This window comes from Phyllobates terribilis, unplaced genomic scaffold, assembly GCF_046119375.1.
Source record: "Phyllobates terribilis strain yellow unplaced genomic scaffold, ASM4611937v1 Scaffold_2__4_contigs__length_985480577, whole genome shotgun sequence".
NCBI classification, from domain to species: Eukaryota; Metazoa; Chordata; class Amphibia; order Anura; family Dendrobatidae; genus Phyllobates; species Phyllobates terribilis.
The window spans coordinates 599388994-599415358 of NW_027362762.1; positions in this window are offsets into that span (position 1 = coordinate 599388994).

Consider the following 26365-nt stretch of genomic DNA (forward strand, 5'->3'; position numbering starts at 1 on the left):
CTCATTTAGTGGATATTTTCACAAAAAAGTGAAATTTTCAAAATTCCAAAATATTGGCTGAAATCGACTAAATATCACCGACTCATTGGGCGAATCGCTATGGAACTGAAATCGGAATGCTCACTTACATTTCCCCTATCTGAAAGTCTCATAAACGCCAGAAAAATGACTAAGCCAAAAAAAAAAATTTGTTCAACTTTTTTCAATTTTACCCCCGTGGGATATATATTCTACCCACACACATTTGGAACTCTCCTGGGGTACCCTCACACATATTATTCCCTCATTTAGTGGATATTTTCACAAAAAAATTGAAATTTTCAAAAATCCAAAATATTGGCTGAAAACGACTAAATATCAAGAACTCATTGGGCGAATCGCTCTGGAACTAAAATCGGAAAGCTCACTTACATTTGCCCTATCTGAAAGTCTAATAAATGCCGGAAAAATGACTAAGTAAAAAATAAAATTTGTTCAACTTTTTTCAATTTTACCCCCGTGGGATATATATTCTACCCACACACATTTGGAACTCTCCTGGGGTACCCTCACACATATTATTCCCTCATTTAGTGGATATTTTCACAAAAAAGTGACATTTTCAAAATTCCAAAATATTGGCTGAAATCGACTAAATATCACCGACTCATTGGGCGAATCGCTATGGAACTGAAATCGGAATGCTCACTTACATTTCCCCTATCTGAAAGTCTCATAAACGCCAGAAAAATTACTAAGTCCAAAAAAAAAATTTGTTCAACTTTTTTCAATTTTACCCCCGTGGGATATATATTCTACCCACACACATTTGGAACTCTCCTGGGGTACCCTCACACATATTATTCCCTCATTTAGTGGATATTTTCACAAAAAAGTGAAATTTTCAAAATTCCAAAATATTGGCTGAAATCGACTAAATATGACCGACTCATTGGGCGAATCGCTATGGAACTGAAATCGGAATGCTCACTTACATTTCCCCTATCTGAATGTCTCATAATCGCTAGAAAAATGACTAAGTCCAAAAAAAAAAATTTGTTCAACTTTTTTCAATTTTACCCCCGTGGGATATATATTCTACCCACAGACATTTGGAACTCTCCTGGGGTACCCTCACACATATTATTCCCTCATTTAGTGGATATTTTCACAAAAAAGTGAAATTTTCAAAAATCCAAAATATTGGCTGAAAATGACTAAATATCAAGGACTCATTGGGCGAATCGCTCTGGAACTGAAATCGGAAAGCTCACTGACATTTGCCCTACCTGAAAGTCTGATAAACACCGGAAAAATGACAAGTCCAAAAAAAAAAATTTGTTAAACTTTTTTCAATTTTACCCCCGTGGGATATATATTCTACCCACAAACATTTGGAACTCTCCTGGGGTACCCTCACACATATTATTCCCTCATTTAGTGGATATTTTCACAAAATAGTGAAATTTTCAAAATTCCAAAATATTGGGTGAAATCGACTAAATATCACCGACTCATTGGGCGAATCGCTATGGAACTGAAATCGGAATGCTCACTTACATTTCCCCTATCTGAAAGTCTCATAAACGCCAGAAAAATTACTAAGTCCAAAAAAAAAATTTGTTCAACTTTTTTCAATTTTACCTCCGTGGGATATATATTCTAACCACACACATTTGGAACTCTCCTGGGGTACCCTCACACATATTATTCCCTCATTTAGTGGATATTTTCACAAAAAAGTGAAATTTTCAAAATTCCAAAATATTGGCTGAAATCGACTAAATATCACCGACTCATTGGGCGAATCGCTATGGAACTGAAATCGGAATGCTCACTTACATTTCCCCTATCTGAAAGTCTCATAAACGCCAGAAAAATGACTAAGTCCAAAAAAAAAATGTGTTCAACTTTTTTCAATTTTACCCCCGTGGGATATATATTCTACCCACACACATTTGGAACTCTCCTGGGGTACCCTCACACATATTATTCCCTCATTTAGTGGATATTTTCACAAAAAAGTGAAATTTTCAAAATTCCAAAATATTGGCTGAAATCGACTAAATATCACCGACTCATTGGGCGAATCGCTATGGAACTGAAATCGGAATGCTCACTTACATTTCCCCTATCTGAAAGTCTCATAAACGCCAGAAAAATGACTAAGTCCAAAAAAAAAAAAATTTGTTCAACTTTTTTCAATTTTACCCCCGTGGGATATATATTCTACCCACACACATTTGGAACTCTCCTGGGGTACCCTCACACATATTATTCCCTCATTTAGTGGATATTTTCACAAAAAAGTGAAATTTTCAAAATTCCAAAATATTGGCTGAAATCGACTAAATATCACCGACTCATTGGGCGAATCGCTATGGAACTGAAATCGGAATGCTCACTTACATTTCCCCTATCTGAAAGTCTCATAAACGCCAGAAAAATGACTAAGTCCAAAAAAAAAATTTGTTCAACTTTTTTCAATTTTACCCCCGTGGGATATATATTCTACCCACACACATTTGGAACTCTCCTGGGGTACCCTCACACATATTATTCCCTCATTTAGTGGATATTTTCACAAAAAAGTGAAATTTTCAAAATTCCAAAATATTGGCTGAAATCGACCAAATATCACCGACTCATTGGGCGAATCGCTATGGAACTGAAATCGGAATGCTCACTTACATTTCCCCTATCTGAAAGTCTCATAATCGCCAGAAAAATGACTAAGTCCAAAAAAAAAAATTTGTTCAACTTTTTTCAATTTTACCCCCGTGGGATATATATTCTACCCACACACATTTGGAACTCTCCTGGGGTACCCTCACACATATTATTCCCTCATTTAGTGGATATTTTCACAAAAAAGTGAAATTTTCAAAATTCCAAAATATTGGCTGAAATCGACTAAATATCACCGACTCATTGGGCGAATCGCTATGGAACTGAAATCGGAATGCTCACTTACATTTCCCCTATCTGAAAGTCTCATAAACGCCAGAAAAATGACTAAGTCCAAAAAAAAAATTTGTTCAACTTTTTTCAATTTTACCCCCGTGGGATATATATTCTACCCACACACATTTGGAACTCTCCTGGGGTACCCTCACACATATTATTCCCTCATTTAGTGGATATTTTCACAAAAAAGTGAAATTTTCAAAATTCCAAAATATTGGCTGAAATCGACTAAATATCACCGACTCATTGGGCGAATCGCTATGGAACTGAAATCGGAATGCTCACTTACATTTCCCCTATCTGAAAGTCTCATAAACGCCAGAAAAATGACTAAGTCCAAAAAAAAAATTTGTTCAACTTTTTTCAATTTTACCCCCGTGGGATATATATTCTACCCACACACATTTGGAACTCTCCTGGGGTACCCTCACACATATTATTCCCTCATTTAGTGGATATTTTCACAAAAAAGTGAAATTTTCAAAATTCCAAAATATTGGCTGAACTCGACTAGATATCACCGACTTATTGGGCGAATCGCTATGGAACTGAAATCGGAATGCTCACTTACATTTCCCCTATCTGAAAGTCTCATAATGGCCAGAAAAATGACTAAGTCCAAAAAAAAAAATTTGTTCAACTTTTTTCAATTTTACCCCCGTGGGATATATATTCTACCCACACACATTTGGAACTCGCCTGGGGTACCCTCACACATATTATTCCCTCATTTAGTGGATATTTTCACAAAAAAGTGAAATTTTCAAAATTCCAAAATATTGGCTGAAATCGACCAAATATCACCGACTCATTGGGCGAATCGCTATGGAACTGAAATCGGAATGCTCACTTACATTTCCCCTATCTGAAAGTCTCATAAACGCCAGAAAAATGACTAAGTCCAAAAAAAAAAAAATTTGTTCAACTTTTTTCAATTTTACCCCCGTGGGATATATATTCTACCCACACACATTTGGAACTCTCCTGGGGTACCCTCACACATATTATTCCCTCATTTAGTGGATATTTTCACAAAAAAGTGAAATTTTCAAAAATCCAAAATATTGGCTGAAAACGACTAAATATCAAGGACTCATTGGGCGAATCGCTCTGGAACTGAAATCGGAAAGCTCACTGACATTTGACCTACCTGAAAGTCTGATAAACGCCGGAAAAATGACTAAGTCCAAATAAAAAATTTTTTCAACTTTTTTCAATTTTACCCCCGTGGGATATATATTCTACCCACACACATTTGGAACTCTCCTGGGGTACCCTCACACATATTATTCCCTCATTTAGTGGATATTTTCGCAAAAAAGTGAAATTTTCAAAATTCCAAAATATTGGCTGAACTCGACTAGATATCACCGACTTATTGGGCGAATCGCTATGGAACTGAAATCGGAATGCTCACTTACATTTCCCCTATCTGAAAGTCTCATAATGGCCAGAAAAATGACTAAGTCCAAAAAAAAAAATTTGTTCAACTTTTTTCAATTTTACCCCCGTGGGATATATATTCTACCCACACACATTTGGAACTCGCCTGGGGTACCCTCACACATATTATTCCCTCATTTAGTGGATATTTTCACAAAAAAGTGAAATTTTCAAAATTCCAAAATATTGGCTGAAATCGACCAAATATCACCGACTCATTGGGCGAATCGCTATGGAACTGAAATCGGAATGCTCACTTACATTTCCCCTATCTGAAAGTCTCATAAACGCCAGAAAAATGACTAAGTCCAAAAAAAAAAAAATTTGTTCAACTTTTTTCAATTTTACCCCCGTGGGATATATATTCTACCCACACACATTTGGAACTCTCCTGGGGTACCCTCACACATATTATTCCCTCATTTAGTGGATATTTTCACAAAAAAGTGAAATTTTCAAAAATCCAAAATATTGGCTGAAATCGACTAAATATCACCGACTCATTGGGCGAATTGCTATGGAACTGAAATCGGAATGCTCACTTACATTTCCCCTATCTGAAAGTCTCATAAACGCCAGAAAAATGACAAGTCCAAAAAAAAAAATGTGTTAAACTTTTTTCAATTTTAACCCTGTGGGATATATATTCTACCCACACACATTTGGAACTCTCCTGGGGTACCCTCACACATATTATTCCCTCATTTAGTGGATATTTTCACAAAAAAATTGAAATTTTCAAAAATCCAAAATATTGGCTGAAATCGACTAAATATCAAGGACTCATTGGGCGAATCTCTCTGGAACTGAAATCGGAAAGCTCACTTACATTTGCCCTATCTGAAAGTCTGATAAATGCCGGAAAAATGACTAAGTAAAAAAAAAAATTTTTTTCAACTTTGTTCAATTTTACCCCCGTGGGATATATATTCTACCCACACACATTTGGAACTCGCCTGGGGTACCCTCACACATATTATTCCCTCATTTAGTGGATATTTCCACAAAAAAGTGAAATTTTCAAAATTCCAAAATATTGGCTGAAAACGACTAAATATCAAGGACTCATTGGGCGAATCGCTATGGAACTGAAATCGGAATGCTCACTGACATTTCCCCTATCTGAAAGTCTCATAAACGCCAGAAAAATGACTAAGTCCAAAAAAAAAATGTGTTCAACTTTTTTCAGTTTTACCCCAGTGGGATATATATTCTACCCACACACATTTGGAACTCTCCTGGGGTTCCCTCACACATATTATTCCCTCATTTAGTGGATATTTTCACAAAAAAGTGAAATTTTCAAAATTCCAAAATATTGGCTGAACTCGACTAGATATCACCGACTTATTGGGCGAATCGCTATGGAACTGAAATCGGAATGCTCACTTACATTTCCCCTATCTGAAAGTCTCATAAACGCCAGAAAAATGACTAAGCCCAAAAAAAAAATTTGTTCAACTTTTTTCAATTTTACCCCCGTGGGATATATATTCTACCCACACACATTTGGAACTCTCCTGGGGTACCCTCACACATATTATTCCCTCATTTAGTGGATATTTTCACAAAAAAATTGAAATTTTCAAAAATCCAAAATATTGGCTGAAAATGACTAAATATCATGGACTCATTGGGCGAATCGCTCTGGAACTGAAATCGGAAAGCTCACTTACATTTGCCCTATCTGAAAGTCTGATAAATGCCGGAAAAATGACTAAGTAAAAAAAAATTTTTTTTTCAACTTTGTTCAATTTTACCCCCGTGGGATATATATTCTGCCCACACACATTTGGAACTCTCCTGGGGTACCCTCACACATATTATTCCCTCATTTAGTGGATATTTCCACAAAAAAGTGAAATTTTCAAAATTCCAAAATATTGGCTGAAAACGACTAAATATCAAGGACTCATTGGGCGAATCGCTATGGAACTGAAATCGGAATGCTCACTGACATTTCCCCTATCTGAAAGTCTCATAAACGCCAGAAAAATGACTAAGTCCAAAAAAAAAATGTGTTCAACTTTTTTCAGTTTTACCCCAGTGGGATATATATTCTACCCACACACATTTGGAACTCTCCTGGGGTACCCTCACACATATTATTCCCTCATTTAGTGGATATTTTCACAAAAAAGTGAAATTTTCAAAAATCCAAAATATTGGCTGAAAACGACTAAATATCAAGGACTCATTGGGCGAATCGCTCGGGAACTGAAATCGGAAAGCTCACTGACATTTGCCCTACCTGAAAGTCTGATAAACGCCGGAAAAATGACTAAGTCCAAATAAAAATTTTTTTCAACTTTTTTCAATTTTACCCCCGTGGGATATATATTCTACCCACACACATTTGGAACTCTCCTGGGGTACCCTCACACATATTATTCCCTCATTTAGTGGATATTTTCACAAAAAAGTGAAATTTTCAAAATTCCAAAATATTGGCTGAAATCGACTAAATATCACCGACTCATTGGGCGAATCGTTATGGAACTGAAATCGTAATGCTCACTTACATTTCCCCTATCTGAAAGTCTCATAAACGCCAGAAAAATGACTAAGTCCAAAAAAAAAATTTGTTCAACTTTTTTCAATTTTACCCCTGTGGGATATATATTCTACCCACACACATTTGGAAGTCTCCTGGGGTACCCTCACACATATTATTCCCTCATTTAGTGGATATTTTCACAAAAAAGTGAAATTTTCAAAATTCCAAAATATTGGCTGAAATCGACTAAATATCACCGACTCATTGGGCGAATCGCTATGGAACTGAAATCGGAATGCTCACTTACATTTCCCCTATCTGAAAGGCGCATAAACGCCAGAAAAATGACTGAGTCCAAAAAAAAAAATTTGTTCAACTTTTTTCAATTTTACCCCCGTGGGATATATATTCTACCCACACACATTTGGAACTCTCCTGGGGTACCCTCACACATATTATTCCCTCATTTAGTGGATATTTTCACAAAAAAGTGAAATTTTCAAAATTCCAAAATATTGGCTGAAAACGACTAAATATCAAGGACTCATTGGGCGAATCGCTATGGAACTGAAATCGGAATGCTCACTTACATTTCCCCTATCTGAAAGCCTCATAGACGCCAGAAAAATGACTAAGTCCAAAAAAAAAAATTTGTTCAACTTTTTTCAGTTTTACCCCCGTGGGATATATATTCTACCCACACACATTTGGAACTCTTCTGGGGTACCCTCACACATATTATTCCCTCATTTAGTGGATATTTTCACAAAAAAGTGAAATTTTCAAAAATCCAAAATTTTTCTGAAAACGACTAAATATCAAGGACTCATTGGGCGAATCGCTCTGGAACTGAAATCGGAAAGCTCACTGACATTTGCCATAATATCATATCATAAGTCTGATAAACGCCGGAAAAATGACTAAGTCCAAAAAAAATTTTTTTCAACTTTTTTCAATTTTACCCCCGTGGGATATATATTCTAACCACACACATTTGGAACTCTCCTGGGGTACCCTCACACATATTATTCCCTCATTTAGTGGATATTTTCACAAAAAAGAGAAATTTTCAAAAATCCAAAATATTGGCTGAAAACGACTAAATATTAAGGAATCATTGGGCGAATCGCTCTGGAACTGAAATCGGAACACTCACTGACATTTGCCCTATCTGAAAGTCTGATAAACGCCGGAAAAATGACTAAGTCCAAAAAGAAATTTTTTCAACTTTTTTCAATTTTACCCCCGTGGGATTTATATTCTACCCACACACATTTGGAACTCTTCTGGGGTATCCTCACACATATTATACCTAGTGTTGAGCCACCCCCGTAGTGTTCGAGTTCGGTTCGGTTCGTCGAACACCCGTGTGTTCGCCGAACTGTTCGTCGAACTTTTCATCGAACACCTTCGAACACCGTTAAAACCAATGGCAGGCAAACAAAAACACCTAGAAACACATAGAAAACACCTTCAAAGTTGTTCAAAAGCTGACAAACTGCTCAGAAGACACAACTAACACATGGAAAAGTGACAAGTACATATAGTCATGGGAAAAGAAAAGAGGTGGAGGAGTAAAAGGAGGGGGAGACACAGATATAGGCATGTCATGCCCTTCTAAAATCCAAAAAGTGAAAAGCCGACAAGTTCAGTCCGCTCCTGCCCGTGCCACCTCCGTGTCGCCGGGTTTGTGCCAGAGCCGCGGTGAACCCTGACGGCCAGCCCCCCTCTCCCAATACTGATGCCTGTCCGCTGGTGGGTCAAGCGAGCCCCCCTGTGGTGGAGGCAGCTCTAAGTTTTTTAATTTAAATTGTCTCTCTAATTTGAATGAATACACTTTAAATCCATTTACAAGGATCTATTGGAGGGCAAGTCTCATGCCAGCAGCCACGTAATTCCAGCTCCAGTAGCGTCCACTAAAGCTGCTGCAGTTAAAAAGCTTTTATAAGGATCGAGCTCGGCTGTCCACCGCAAGGCATCCTACTGCCAGTCCCAGCCCCTATGCCTTGGGGTGCCTCCTGATGCTCTTCACTGAGTATCCCGTGGTTCCGAAGCATTTCCTTTGAAAAAATTAAGTGTCCAAACTACAGGTGGTGTAGCTTACTTAACAGCCGGGATAATCCGCTGACTAGCAGACACTGCTACTAGGCACAAAGTATTTCCTGGGCTAGATGCAGTTAAAAATTTGTAAGTAGATACTCTCGTTGGATGCTGAGAAAGCATTCCATAGAGTCTCCTGGCACGCCATATATGATTCTCTTAAAAAGCTTGGGGTAGGGGTCTAGGGGACCCTTTTATAGCCAAAATCACGGCCCTGTATCACAATACGCCACCTAGACTGAAGATAAATGGAACTGTAGCACCCTGAGGGCTCGGTTGCTACAGACGTATTGCACCTCACCCAGAGGTGTGATATCTCACTCTCAGGTAAGGATGTAGCGTGGATCAGGACCCGACACCTGCATGCATTACACCACATTGCCGTGGGGCAGGGCGACCAATATGCCCCTGAGATGGGCACGACAGTCCCTGTCCCTGGCTGGAGTGGGGGGAGGGAACACTGAGGAAGGGGAACCCTGTAGTGCAGGAGCAGGGAGGAAGCAGTTCCTGGGTGCATTGAGAAGGGAGTATAAAAGGTGGGCACCATCTTAGTTCAGTGCAGAGAAGTCTGAGCAGAAGTGGCAGGGAGCAGGGGCTCTGCATGAGCTCTGCTCCGGAGGCGGGCCTAGTAACAGAGGCCCAGGCCTGCAAGAGGGAGAAGGAAGGAAGAGGAGCGGAGAAGGCTCCAGGAACGAGGAATGAAGGGATCCCAGGGGTGCGGATGGGCGAGTCGCCACCGCACGCCCGAATCCACCTGCGTGGAGGGGTCAGGCCAAAGGGGGAGACCGGTCCCCGAACTAGTGGAGGCAGGAAACGACCCTCAGCTAGAAACCGGAGGCTCTGACATTTTATGTGGCACAGCCCCTCGCTACACCCGCTAGGAAGGCACCACATAGGGTCAGGGAAACTGGCGCCAAGTTTACCAAGAGGAGGCCCGAGGCAGCCGGACAGAAGTGTTGGTAAGAAAGGCCAGACAAAGGACACACAAAGGGGGTCCTGTGAAGCGCTCCAAAGTTATCTGGGAGTTGTCTGAGCCCCTCACCTGGTGAGCACAGTACGACGTGGGCAGCCGTTACCTGCAGATGTGGTCTGGATAATAAGAACTGTGAGTAAAGGCCCTGAACTGCATCACTGACTCCGTGTCGTTACTGCTGCTGCCCTGCACCATCACCCCCATCCTCCGCATACACTGCCCTGAGGCTATACTCCTCCCGTGGGGAGTTATGCTACGCTCTGCTGCACCCACAACACCAGCCTCAGCGGTCTGCCCTGTAGCGGCGGTTCACTCTGACCGCAATCCACGGGTGGCGTAGTCGGACATTTAAACATCAAAACCACATAAATAGTTCCGCCACTGGTTTGACCACCCTGAGCCCCGGAACCGGGTCGCCACCACGAAGACTACAACCACCAGCATCCACCAAAAAGGGTCCGGCTCCGGGTGTCCCAAGGACCAGGGGGTGCGTCAGAACATTTTCATCACCTTTCACAATCACCAATGGGGCAAGGCAGGGATGTCCTCTGTCCCCTCTCTTATACATCCTAGTGACGGAGCACCTGCTCTCATCAATTCGCCATAACCACAATATTAGGTGGATTGAGGTGGGAGGCACCGAGTACAAGTGCTCTCTATTTGCTGATGATGTCCTAGCATATATCACTCAATCACATATATCCATCCATGCTGTTATGGCTGAAATAGATCACTTTGTTACATGGTCAAATTTTAAAATCAATGCAGCGAAGTCTGAGGCCCTCGATGTCTCCCTCCCCAAATCCATATAGGATTCCATCCAGTCCAACTTTCCCTTTGCCTGGCCCTCACAGGGTATCAAATACTTAGGAATTCCTATTCAAAGAGACCTCTCCCATCTATGTTATCTTAATTTTGGGCCCTTTATTGAACAACTCCATACAGATCACGGTTGGCAAGTTAGAACTGTAAGATTCACTACGTGAACCACTGGTGTTTTGTGGAAAAGCACATGTACACTGCGTTCCAAATTATTATGCAAAAAGTGTTTAGGAGTGATAAGGGAAGAATTTGTTTGTTTGTCAGTTAAACTCATTGATGGTGATGTGTGTCAGGGCTCTTTATATCACTGTAAGCAATTGCAGACACCTGTGCTAATTAGTTTGGCAGGTGTGTCCAATGAAAGGCAAGACTACTTAAGAAGGCTCTCTCACATTATTAAGCAGCCTACATTTTCTGCCAAAATGGGAAAGAAAAAGGATGTGTCGGCTGCTGAGAAGCAACAAATTGTGGAGTGTTTAGGTCAAGGCATGACTACAATCAACATTGTGCGATGATCAGGATGAAGTGTCTTGGCAATCAAGAAGTATGTAGCTGATTCACAGTACACACGTGTGCGTGCTGATAAGGGCAAATTGAGGACTCTTTCCTACAGGCAATTACGTCAGGTTGAAAGAGAAGCGGCAAAAAAGCCTTGTCATAGCAGCAGACAAGTTTTTGAAGCTGCTTGTGCCTCCAACGTCCCCCGAACAACAAGATGCAGGGTCCTTCAGAGGTTTGCAGCTGTGCATACGACCTCCTCTATCCACTTCACACAAGCAGAAACGGCTCCAGTGGGCCAAACATTACATGAAGACTGATTTCAAAACTGTTTTGTTCACGGATGAGTGCCATGCAGCGCTCGATGGTCCAGATGGATGGAGTGGAGGATGGCTGGTTGATGGACACCCCACGCAAACACGGCTACAGCGCCAACAAGGAGGAGGTGGAGTAATGTTTTGGGCTGGAATCATGGGGAGAGAGATTGTCGGCCCCTTTAGGATCCCTGAAGGCGCTAAAGATGAACTCCATAATGTATGTGGATTTTCTCAAACAGCACTTCCTGCCATGGTTCAAGAAGAAGAACCGTGTATTTCACAGCAAGATCATTTTTCTGCATGATAATGCACCATCTCATGCTGCACATAAAACATCTGCATCTCTGGCTGATATGGGCATAAAAGGGGACAAACTTATGGTGTGACCCCCATGCTCCCCTGACCTCTACCCCATTCAGAACCTTTGGAGCATCATTAAAAGGAGTGTCTATGATGGCGGGAGGCAGTTCACATCTAAGCAACAGCTCTGGGAGGGTATTCTGTCCTCATGCAAAACAATTGAAGCAGAAACTATCCAAAACCTGACAAATTCAATGGACGAGAGAGTTCAGAAGCTCCTTTCGAACAAGGGGTCCTATGTGAAAATGTAACATCACCTAGAATAAAGTTTTGAGTTGAAAACTGTTTGATTTCAGTTTCTAACAACCTGCTAATGCTTATAATTTCAAAAATGACCATTTTTTTGGTCTTTATTAAAATGAAAAGGTTGATCGAAAAGTTTGGGGGATCTAAGAGTGTGGCAACCCAGTAGTCATGATTACTTCGAATTCTGACAATATGAGGGTCATGCTGCAGGTAGTGCAGCAAGAAGGCACTTATGTGTCTTGCGCATCTCGGAGCCCCAAAATTATTTTCCGGGCTAGATGCAGCTAAAAATTATTATTAATTTTAAATCTGGTGAAGCTTTAGTATAGATGGCCTAATAGGATCAGTGCTGCACACTGCTACAAAGCCCAAATTATTTTCCAGTCAAGATACAGATAAACATGATTAGTAATTTTAAATCTGGTGGAGCTTATTAGAGATGTCCTAATAGAATCAGTGCTGCACACTGCTACAAAGCCCAAATTATTTTCCAGCCAAGATACAGATAAACATGATTAGTAATTTGAAAGCTTAAAACGGTTGGTAGGGTGATTTTAACCAATCATCAAGCTTTTACTCTCCCCAGGATGACACAGGGGTAGAAAAGTCGTTTCGGATCCATGATTTGTTCATCTTTATGTCTACATTATCAGTGGAGAGCCGCGTGCGCTTATCTGTCAGCACACCACCAGCAGCGCTGAACACACGTTCAGACAGAACGCTGGCTGCGGGGCATGACAAGATCTCCAAGGCGTAAGTGGCTAGCTCCGGCCATTTATCCAGATTGGAAGCCCAAAAAGAGCAAGGGTCCAGTGACACAGTCATGGCTTCAATGTTTACTTGGAGATACTCCTGTACCATCGTCTCTAGGCGTTGACTATGTGTCAGACTTCTTGTCTCCTGTGGCCTTGCAAAGGATGGGCTAAAAAAGTGGTGAAATGATTCCGCAAAATTGATGTTACCAGCAGATACTGTGGTTCTGTTACGGTTTGAGTGCTGAACACTTGACGGTCCCACGGTTGGCAAGTTGGAACTGTGAGATTCACTACGTGCACCACTGGTATTTTGTGGAAAAGCACATGTAAGATTCTGCAACAGTCTCTGCTGATACTCCTGCATGCGTGCATCCCTTTCTATGGCAGGAATAATTTCTGCAAATTTACTTTTGTACCGGGGATCTAACAGTGTGGCAACCCAGTAGTCAGGATTATTTCTAATTCTCACAATTCGAGGGTCATGTTGCAGGTAGTGCAGCAAGAAGGCACTCAAGTGTGTTGCGCATCCAGGAGCACCAAGTCCCTGTTGTGTTGGTGGCGAGGTAACAATCATGCTTCCTTCCTCTGTCCTCTCCCCCCAACCTCGCACAACAAAAATGTGATCAAGGTCTCCCTCATCTGATGAGTCTTCCATCAGTTCGTCCTCCACTTCTTCCTGGGCTCCTGCACCTTCCTCACTAGTTTGGCTGCTACCATGCGCCCTGGTAAAACCATCTCCCCCACCCTCACATGCCTGCCGCCTTGGTGCTGCCGACCGTCTGGACCTTGCAGATGTTAGCCCTTCCGCATACAACTCCTCCTCCTCTACTTCCTCCACCTCCTCTTGTGCCACCACCTGACTCCGAATTCTGTTTAACATGTGCTCCAGCATGTAAATCACCGGAATAGTCATGCTGATAATGGCATCGTCAGCACTAAACATCTTCGTTGCCATTTCAAAACTGTGCAGAAGGGTGCATAGGTCCCTGATCTGAGACCACTCCTCCAGCGTGATTTGCCCCACCTCTGAATCTCGTTGGCCCAGGCTATACGTCAGAACGTATTGCACCAGGGCTTGTCGGTGCTGCCACAGTCGCTGCAACATGTGCAGAGTTGAATTCCACCGGGTAGGCACATCGCATTTTAGCCGGTGAAGTGGCAGGCCCAACGACTTCTGTAGAGATGTAAGTCGCTGAGCTGCGGGATGCGAACGGCGGAAGTGAGCACACAGCGACCGTGCCCTCTGCAGAAGGCCATCTAGTCTGGGATAGTGGGCTAAAAATTGCTGGACAACCAGGTTCAACACGTGAGCCATACAAGGCACGTGTGTGACATTGCCCCGGCGAAGGGCCGCACCCAGGTTTGCAGCATTGTCGCACACGGCCTTCCCTGGTTTCAGGTCCAGTGGAGACAACCATTCATGAAATTGGTTCTCCAGAGCTGACCACAACTCCTCAGCTGTGTGACTCACATTTCCCAGACATTTCAATGTAAAAACCGCCTGATGACGTTGAGCCCTACTGCCAGCATAGTAAGGAGGTGTGCAGGATCCCTTCTGCGCAGTTAGAAAGCTTGTGGCATGACCAGACAGGCTTTGGGTGCAGGTGGAGGACCGAGAGGAGGTTGAGGAGGCAGAAGCAGTGGAGGAACTTTGACATAAAGAGGATTGACGCACAACTCGTGGGGACGGCAAGACTTGGACAGCAGCCCCTTGTCCTGCTGTCACCATAGTTACCCAGTGCCCAGTCAGCGACATGTAACGCCCCTGTCCATGCCTACTCGTCCAAGTGTCTGTGGTGAAATGCACCCTGTCACACACAGAGTTTCTCAAAGAAGCGGTGATGTTGTGTGCGACATGCTGGTGGAGCGCAGGCACACCTTTCTTTGAGAAGTAGTGCCGACTGGGCATCTGGTACTGGGGCACTGCGACGGACATAAGGTCTCGAAAATCCTCTGTGTCCACCAGGCGGAAAGGCAGCATTTCTGTAGCCAAGAGCTTGCAGATGGTGAAATTCAACCTCTTAGCTTTCTCATGGCTAGGAGGAAATGGTCTTTTACTTGTCCACATCTGAGGGACCGAGGGCTGGCTATTGTGCTTAGACGGGGTTGATAAGGGTGTCCCCGGCAAACTGCCGGTCTGTGAGGAAGATGCAGGCGGACATGTTAGGTTGCCTTGATCCAAAGGTGGTGCTATCGATGTCGGACAGCGCTCAACACCAGCTGGTGTTACCACCTCCAAAGAAAATGATGACCTGCCAATCACGCTGGCTGTTGCGGGTAAAGAGGTGGCAGGTCTGCGCCCCAAAACAGGTGTGACTTCTGTCCCCCCAGTCACAGAGGATGAAGAGGCCGCGGATGCACAAGATATGGCAGACGGTGGTCGGCCCGGCCGGCTAGGCCGCATTGTAGCACACTGAGCTTCCCACTGCAACTTATGCTTCATGTCCATGTGCCGGTTCATGCATGAAGTACTCAAACTATGTATTTTTTGGCCTCTACTTAGCTTTTGCTGACAAATGTTACAGATAACACGAGTTGGGTCATCTTTATCGATCTGAAAAAATGCCCAGGCTATGCAAGGCTTAGCACCCATGCGACCTGAAGAGCCACCACGACTTGTGGTGAGAGGCAGAGTTGTGTTTGAGGATGCAGTTGTTGACGTGCTTCCAGTACTACGTCTCTGTCCAGGAAGGCGCAACCTGACCTCGTCGTCACTAGCATCTTCCTCTACCTCCTCTGCTGACCTCATCTCTTGGCTGACTGTGGGTTGACAGTAAGTGGGATCTCCAACCTCATCATCATCACCCTGTGCGTTATCACACCCGTCGTCCTCAGAGCCAACCTGTTCCTGCCCTGACAAAAAACTAAAGTTGTCGCTCCAATCAGGTATTTGAGTCTTATCATCGTCTTCCTCATTGTCTCCACAAACAGGAGTTACAGTTTGGGAATGAGGGTCTACATTATGGTCAGAACCTTCTGCGTCTGGTCCTGGATCCGACTCATAAAGATTCTGGGCATCAGTGCAGATCATTTCCTCGTCTGGATTCACAGAAGCGCTGGAGTCGACCTCTGATTCCCAGGCTATAGTATGAGTAAACAGCTCTGCAGACTCAACCATCTGTTCTACCTCATACTCAGACGGGCAGCTGGAGATTTGGGAGCTGTGAGGAAGCAAGTGCGATTGGGGTGACACCTTTGAGGACTGGAGTATTTGTGATGTTGAAGTTGATGTGGAGGAGAGCCCACTTAAAGGAGCACTTGATATCCATTGAAGCACCTGCTGTTTTTGTGCCTCATCTGGAATTTGTAGCGATTGGCGTGGCCGTAAGAAAGGGATCTTATCACATTGTCCGCTAAAAGAAGTAGACATTTTAGTTTGGCTGGAAGATGGTCTTTCTTCTGCAGATGTTACTGTTGCTTTAACACCTACCCCACGGACACAACCTTTTTTCCCCTTCCCAACACGCCTATTCCCCTTTCCACCAGCAGCAGGCCTTTTTCCACTCATTTTGGTGGTTAACTAATTCACAACTCTGGAGTTGTTTGCACAAAAAAACAATGGATGGGAACCGAGCAGAGCTGAGTGGCCAAACTGTGGTATTAGGCCAAAACTATTGGCTGGGTTAGATGCAGAAAAAAATTATATTCAATTTGCAACCTGATGGAGGTCTGTATAGATGGACGAATACAACAAGTCCCACACACAGCTAGAAGCCCAATATTTTTTCAGAGGTAGATGCAGAAAAAAATATATTCAGTTTGCAACCTGATGGAGGTCTGTATAGATGGATTAATAGAACAAGTCCCACACACAGCTAGAAGCCCAATATTTTTTCAGAGGTAGATGCAGAAAAAAATTATATTCAGTTTGCAACCTTATGGAGGTCAGTATAGATGGACTAATAGAACAAGTCCCACACACAGCTAGAAGGCCAAATATTTTTTCAGAGGTAGATGCAGAAAAAAATTATATTCAGTTTGCAACCTTATGGAGGTCAGTATAGATGGACTAATAGAACAAGTCCCACACACAGCTAGAAGGCCAAATATTTTTTCAGAGGTAGATGCAGAAAAAAATTATATTCAGTTTGCAACCTTATGGAGGTCAGTATAGATGGACTAATAGAACAAGTCCCACACACAGCTAGAAGGCCAAATATTTTTTCAGAAGTAGATGCAGAAAAAAATTATATTCAGTTTGCAACCTTATGGAGGTCAGTATAGATGGACTAATAGAACAAGTCCCACACACAGCTAGAAGGCCAAATATTTTTTCAGAGGTAGATGCAGAAAAAAATTATATTCAGTTTGCAACCTTATGGAGGTCAGTATAGATGAACTAATAGAACAAGTCCCACACACAGCTAGAAGGCCAAATATTTTTTCAGAGGTAGATGCAGAAAAAAATTATATTCAGTTTGCAACCTTATGGAGGTCAGTATAGATGGACTAATAGAACAAGTCCCACACACAGCTAGAAGGCCAAATATTTTTTCAGAGGTAGATGCAGAAAAAAATTATATTCAGTTTGCAACCTTATGGAGGTCAGTATAGATGGACTAATAGAACAAGTCCCACACACAGCTAGAAGGCCAAATATTTTTTCAGAGGTAGATGCAGAAAAAAATTATATTCAGTTTGCAACCTTATGGAGGTCAGTATAGATGGACTAATAGAACAAGTCCCACACACAGCTAGAAGGCCAAATATTTTGTCAGAGGTAGATGCAGAAAAAAATTATATTCAGTTTGCAACCTTATGGAGGTCAGTATAGATGGACTAATAGAACAAGTCCCACACACAGCTAGAAGGCCAAATATTTTGTCAGAGGTAGATGCAGAAAAAAATTATATTCAGTTTGCAACCTTATGGAGGTCAGTATAGATGGACTAATACAACAAGTCCCACACACAGCTTGAAGCCCAATATTTTTTCAGAGGTAGATGCAGAAAAAAATATATTCAGTTTGCAACCTGATGGAGGTCTGTCTAGATGGATTAATAGAACAAGTCCCACACACAGCTAGAAGCCCAATATTTTTTCAGAGGTAGATGCAGAAAAAAATATATTCAGTTTGCAACCTGATGGAGGTCTGTATAGATGGATTAATAGAACAAGTCCCACACACAGCTAGAAGCCCAATATTTTTTCAGAGGTAGATGAAGAAAAAAATATATGCAGTTTGCAACCTGATGGAGGTCAGTATAGATGGACTAGTACAACAAGTCCCACACACAGCTAGAAGCCCAATATTTTTTCAGAGCTAGATGCAGAAAAAAATTATATTCAATTTGCAACCTGATGGAGGTCAGTATAGATGGACTAATAGAACAAGTCCCACACACAGCTAGAAGGCCAAATATTTTTTCAGAGGTAGATGCAGAAAAAAATTATATTCAGTTTGCAACCTTATGGAGGTCAGTATAGATGGACTAATAGAACAAGTCCCACACACAGCTAGAAGGCCAAATATTTTTTCAGAGGTAGATGCAGAAAAAAATTATATTCAGTTTGCAACCTTATGGAGGTCAGTATAGATGGACTAATAGAACAAGTCCCACACACAGCTAGAAGGCCAAATATTTTTTCAAAGGTAGATGCAGAAAAAAATTATATTCAGTTTGCAACCTTATGGAGGTCAGTATAGATGGACTAAGAGAACAAGTCCCACACACAGCTAGAAGGCCAAATATTTTTTCAGAGGTAGATGCAGAAAAAAATATATTCAGTTTGCAACCTGATGGAGGTCTGTATAGATGGATTAATAGAACAAGTCCCATACACAGCTAGAAGCAAAATATTTTTTCATTGGTAGATGAAGAAAAAAATATATGCAGCTTGCAACCTGATGGAGGTCAGTATAGATGGACTAGTACAACAAGTCCCACACACAGCTAGAAGCCCAATATTTTTTCAGAGCTAGATGCAGAAAAAAATTATATTCAATTTGCAACCTGATGGAGGTCAGTATAGATGGACTAATAGAATGATGCTATGCCCAAAAGATTTTACTTCACTAGGTGCAGTAAAAAAATTGGTATTCTATACACAGGTGGTATATCTTGCAACACAGATAGGCTACTCCACTGACTAACACACTCTGCAATAGGAAAAAAAGGATTAGCTTTGCTAGATTCAGCCAAATGCTGTGAAAAAAACTTGCACAGCACTGGCACAGACCTGCCTGGCAAAAACTGATAGGAACTGATGTAACCTAGTCCTGAAAAGGACTCCAATTACAATTAGTCTTTACTCCCACAATCTATCTATTTAAGAGCACAGACCTGCCTGATAAAAGTCGTAGGAAATACTGTAACCTAGTCCTTAAAAGGACTGCAATCACAACTATTCCCTACTCCCAAGCTATCTGTAGATTTTGGCTTGAAATTAACAAGGTATAGCGCACACAGCAACAGCGGTGCCGTCTAACACGCAGCTGCAGCAGTGAGAAAATGGTGGCGACGGGAAAATGGCTTGGTCTTATAGGGCAAGGACATGTGACATACACTGCCAATGACACATGCCCTTGCTTGTGTGAAAAAAAGAACTTCGCTCCGTGTGTGCGCTGCTGATAGGCTGACAGATTGCACCTCCCCACTGCAAATGCGGGAAAGAGAAAAAAAAATGGAGATCTTCATTGTTCCTGCAGAGATCCATCCCCTGCCCCTCCCCCCATCCCGCTGTACACTCAAACTGCGTATTAACATTAATTTTCATCATTACTGAGAAAAAATCCAGTTATGATTTTGGTGCACGAACAGTTATCGAACATAACCTCGAACAGCCGAATTTTTCTCAAATTGTTCGTGTTCGCCGAACGGCTCGAACACCGCCCAAAACAGCTCGAATTTGAGATTGGCGAACAGTTCGAGTAGAACAACGCTCATCTCTAATTATACCCTCATTTAGTGGATATTTTCTCAAAAAAGTGAAATTTTCAAAATTCCAGAAATTTGCCTGAAAACCACTAAATATCAAGGACTCATTGGGCGAATCGCTCTGGAACTGAAATCGGAACGCTCACTGACATTTGCCCTATCTGAAAGTCTGATAAAAGCTGGAAAAATGACTAAGTCCAAAAAAAAAATTTGTTCAACTTTTTCAGTTTTACCCCTGTGAGATTCTACCCACACACATTTGGAACTCTCCTGGGGTACCCTCACACATATTATTCCCTCATTTAGTGGATATTTTCACAAAAAAGTGAAATTTTCAAAATTCCAAAATATTGGCTGAAAACGACTAAATATCAAGGACTCATTGGGCGAATCGCTATGGAACTGAAATCGGAATGCTCACTGACATTTGCCCTATCTGAAAGTCTGATAAACGCCGGAAAAATGACTAAGTCCAAAAAAAAAATGTTTTCAACTTTTTTCAATTTTACCCCCATGGGATATATATTCTACCCACACACATTTGGAACTCTCCTGGGGTACCCTCACACATATTATTCCCTCATTTAGTGGATATTTTCACAAAAAAAGTGAAATTTTCAAAATCCAAAATATTGGCTGAAATCGACTAAATATCAAGGACTCATTGGGCGAATCGCTCTGGAACTGAAATCGGAAAGCTCACTTACATTTGCCCTATTTGAAAGTCTGATAAACGCTGGAAAAATGACTAAGTCCTAAAAGAAATTTTTTCAACTTTTTTCAATTTTACCCCCGTGGGATATATATTCTACCCACCCACATTTGGAACTCTCCTGGGGTACCCTCACACATATTATTCCCTCATTTAGTGGATATTTTCACAAAAAAGTGAAATTTTCAAAATTCCAGAAATTTTCCTGAAAACGTCGAAATATCAAGGACTCATTGGACGAATCGCTCTGGAACTGAAATCGGAACGCTCACTGACATTTGCCCAATCTGAAAGTCTGATAAACGCTGGAAAAATGACTAAGTCCAAAAAAAAAAATTTGTTCAACTTTTTTCAATTTTACCCCTGTGGGATGTATATTCTACCCACACACATTTGGAACTCTCCTGGGGTACCCTCACACATATTATTCCCTCATTTAGTGGATATTTTCACAAAAAAGAGAAATTTTCAAAATTCCAAAATATTGGCTGAAATCGACTAAATATCAAGGACTCATTGGGCGAATCGCTATGGAACTGAAATCGGAATGCTCACTTACATTTCCCCTATCTGAAAGTCTCATAAACGCCAGAAAAATGACTAAGTCCAAAAAAAAAATTTGTTCAACTTTTTTCAATTTTACCCCCGTGGGATATATATTCTACCCACACACATTTGGAACTCTCCTGGGGTACCCTCACACATATTATTCCCTCATTTAGTGGATATTTTCACAAAAAAGTGAAATTTTCAAAATTCCAGAAATTTGCCTGAAAACGACGAAATATCAAGGACTCATTGGGCGAATCGCTCTGGAACTGAAATCGGAACGCTCACTGACATTTGACCAATCTGAAAGTCTGATAAAAGCTGGAAAAATGACTAAGTCAAAAAAAAAAAATTTGTTCAACTTTTTTCAATTTTACGCCCGTGGGATATATATTCTACCCACACACATTTGGAACTCTCCTGGGGTACCCTCACACATATTATACCCTCATTTAGTGGATATTTTCTCAAAAAAGTGAAATTTTCAAAATTCCAAAATATTGGCTGAAATCGACTAAATATCACCGACTCATTGGGCGTATCGCTATGGAACTTAAATCGGAATGCTCACTTACATTTGCCCTATCTGAAAGTCTCATACACGCCAGAAAAATGACTAAGTCCAAAAAAAAAATTTGTTCAACTTTTTTCAATTTTACCCCTGTGGGATATATATTCTACCCACACACATTTGGAACTCTACTGGGGTACCCTCACACATATTATTCCCTCATTTAGTGGATATTTTCTCAAAAAAGTGAAATTTTCAAAATTCCAGAAATTTGCCTAAAAACCACTAAATATCAAGGACTCATTGGGCGAATCGCTCTGGAACTGAAATCGGAACGCTCACTTACATTTCCCCTATCTGAAAGTCTCATAAACGTCAGAAAAATGACTAAGTCCAAAAAAAAAATGTGTTCAACTTTTTTCAGTTTTACCCCCGTGAGATATATATTCTACCCACACACATTTGGAACTCTCCTGGGGTACCCTCACACATATTATTCCCTCATTTAGTGGATATTTTCACAAAAAAGTGAAATTTTCAAAATTCCAGAAATTTGCCTGAAAACGACGAAATATCAAGGACTCATTGGGCGAATCGCTCTGGAACTGAAATCGGAACGCTCACTGACAGTTCCCCTATCTGAAAGTCTGATAAACGCCGGAAAAATGACTAAGTCCCAAAAAAATTTTTTTTAAACTTTTTTCAATTTTACCCCCGTGGGATATATATTCTACCCACACACATTTGGAACTCTCCTGGGGTACCCTCACACATATTATTCCCTCATTTAGTGGATATTTTCACAAAAAAGAGAAATTTTCAAAAATCCAAAATATTGGCTGAAAACGACTAAATATCAAGGAATTATTGGGCGAATCGCTCTGGAACTGAAATCGGAACGCTCACTGACATTTGCCCAATCTGAAAGTCTGATAAACGCTGGAAAAATGACTAAGTCCAAAAAAAAAAATTTGTTCAACTTTTTTCAATTTTACCCCCGTGGGATATATATTCTACCCACACACATTTGGAACTCTCCTGGGGTACCCTCACACATATTATTCCCTCATTTAGTGGATATTTTCACAAAAAAGTGAAATTTTCAAAATTCCAGAAATTTGCCTAAAAACCACTAAATATCAAGGACTCATTGGGCGAATCGCTATGGAACTGAAATCGGAACGCTCACTTACATTTCCCCTATCTGAAAGTCTCATAAACGTCAGAAAAATGACTAAGTCCAAAAAAAAAATGTGTTCAACTTTTTTCAGTTTTACCCCCGTGAGATATATATTCTACCCACACACATTTGGAACTCTCCTGGGGTACCCTCACACATATTATTCCCTCATTTAGTGGATATTTTCACAAAAAAGTGAAATTTTCAAAAATCCAAAATATTGGCTGAAAACGACTAAATATCAAGGACTCATTGGGCGAATCGCTCTGGAACTGAAATCGGAAAGCTCACTGACATTTGCCCTACCTGAAAGTCTGATAAACGCCGGAAAAATTACTAAGTCCAAAAAAAAAATTTTTTCAACTTTTTTCAATTTTACCCCCGTGGGATATATATTCTACCCACACACATTTGGAACTCTCCTGGGGTACCCTCACACATATTATTCCCTCATTTAGTGGATATTTTCACAAAAAAAGTGAAATTTTCAAAATCCAAAATATTGGCTGAAAACGACTAAATATCAAGGACTCATTGGGCGAATCGCTCTGGAACTGAAATCGGAAAGCTCACTTACATTTGCCCTATTTGAAAGTCTGATAAACGCTGGAAAAATGACTAAGTCCAAAAAGAAATTTTTTCAACTTTTTTTCAATTTTACCCCCGTGGGATATATATTCTACCCACACACATTTGGAACTCTCCTGGGGTACCCTCAAACATATTATACCCTCATTTAGTGGATATTTTCTCAAAAAAGTGAAATTTTCAAAATTCCAGAAATTTGCCTGAAAACGACGAAATATCAAGGACGCATTGGACGAATCACTCTGGAACTGAAATCGGAACGCTCACTGACATTTCCCCTATCTGAAAGTCTGATAAACGCCGGAAAAATGACTAAGTCCTAAAAAAATTTTTTTTTAACTTTTTTCAATTTTACCCCCGTGGGATATATATTCTACCCACCCACATTTGGAACTCTCCTGGGGTACCCTCACACATATTATTCCCTCATTTAGTGGATATTTTCACAAAAAAGTGAAATTTTCAAAATTCCAGAAATTTTCCTGAAAACGTCGAAATATCAAGGACTCATTGGACGAATCGCTCTGGAACTGAAATCGGAACGCTCACTGACATTTGCCCAATCTGAAAGTCTGATAAACGCTGGAAAAATGACTAAGTCCAAAAAAAAAAATTTGTTCAACTTTTTTCAATTTTACCCCTGTGGGATGTATATTCTACCCACACACATTTGGAACTCTCCTGGGGTACCCTCACACATATTATTCCCTCATTTAGTGGATATTTTCACAAAAAAGAGAAATTTTCAAAATTCCAAAATATTGGCTGAAATCGACTAAATATCAAGGACTCATTGGGCGAATCGCTATGGAACTGAAATCGGAATGCTCACTTACATTTCCCCTATCTGAAAGTCTCATAAACGCCAGAAAAATGACTAAGTCCAAAAAAAAAATTTGTTCAACTTTTTTCAATTTTACCCCCGTGGGATATATATTCTACCCACACACATTTGGAACTCTCCTGGGGTACCCTCACACATATTATTCCCTCATTTAGTGGATATTTTCACAAAAAAGTGAAATTTTCAAAATTCCAGAAATTTGCCTGAAAACGACGAAATATCAAGGACTCATTGGGCGAATCGCTCTGGAACTGAAATCGGAACGCTCACTGACATTTGACCAATCTGAAAGTCTGATAAAAGCTGGAAAAATGACTAAGTCAAAAAAAAAAAATTTGTTCAACTTTTTTCAATTTTACGCCCGTGGGATATATATTCTACCCACACACATTTGGAACTCTCCTGGGGTACCCTCACACATATTATACCCTCATTTAGTGGATATTTTCTCAAAAAAGTGAAATTTTCAAAATTCCAAAATATTGGCTGAAATCGACTAAATATCACCGACTCATTGGGCGTATCGCTATGGAACTTAAATCGGAATGCTCACTTACATTTGCCCTATCTGAAAGTCTCATACACGCCAGAAAAATGACTAAGTCCAAAAAAAAAATTTGTTCAACTTTTTTCAATTTTACCCCTGTGGGATATATATTCTACCCACACACATTTGGAACTCTACTGGGGTACCCTCACACATATTATTCCCTCATTTAGTGGATATTTTCTCAAAAAAGTGAAATTTTCAAAATTCCAGAAATTTGCCTAAAAACCACTAAATATCAAGGACTCATTGGGCGAATCGCTCTGGAACTGAAATCGGAACGCTCACTTACATTTCCCCTATCTGAAAGTCTCATAAACGTCAGAAAAATGACTAAGTCCAAAAAAAAAATGTGTTCAACTTTTTTCAGTTTTACCCCCGTGAGATATATATTCTACCCACACACATTTGGAACTCTCCTGGGGTACCCTCACACATATTATTCCCTCATTTAGTGGATATTTTCACAAAAAAGTGAAATTTTCAAAATTCCAGAAATTTGCCTGAAAACGACGAAATATCAAGGACTCATTGGGCGAATCGCTCTGGAACTGAAATCGGAACGCTCACTGACAGTTCCCCTATCTGAAAGTCTGATAAACGCCGGAAAAATGACTAAGTCCCAAAAAAATTTTTTTTAAACTTTTTTCAATTTTACCCCCGTGGGATATATATTCTACCCACACACATTTGGAACTCTCCTGGGGTACCCTCACACATATTATTCCCTCATTTAGTGGATATTTTCACAAAAAAGAGAAATTTTCAAAAATCCAAAATATTGGCTGAAAACGACTAAATATCAAGGAATTATTGGGCGAATCGCTCTGGAACTGAAATCGGAACGCTCACTGACATTTGCCCAATCTGAAAGTCTGATAAACGCTGGAAAAATGACTAAGTCCAAAAAAAAAAATTTGTTCAACTTTTTTCAATTTTACCCCCGTGGGATATATATTCTACCCACACACATTTGGAACTCTCCTGGGGTACCCTCACACATATTATTCCCTCATTTAGTGGATATTTTCACAAAAAAGTGAAATTTTCAAAATTCCAGAAATTTGCCTAAAAACCACTAAATATCAAGGACTCATTGGGCGAATCGCTATGGAACTGAAATCGGAACGCTCACTTACATTTCCCCTATCTGAAAGTCTCATAAACGTCAGAAAAATGACTAAGTCCAAAAAAAAAATGTGTTCAACTTTTTTCAGTTTTACCCCCGTGAGATATATATTCTACCCACACACATTTGGAACTCTCCTGGGGTACCCTCACACATATTATTCCCTCATTTAGTGGATATTTTCACAAAAAAGTGAAATTTTCAAAAATCCAAAATATTGGCTGAAAACGACTAAATATCAAGGACTCATTGGGCGAATCGCTCTGGAACTGAAATCGGAAAGCTCACTGACATTTGCCCTACCTGAAAGTCTGATAAACGCCGGAAAAATTACTAAGTCCAAAAAAAAAATTTTTTCAACTTTTTTCAATTTTACCCCCGTGGGATATATATTCTACCCACACACATTTGGAACTCTCCTGGGGTACCCTCACACATATTATTCCCTCATTTAGTGGATATTTTCACAA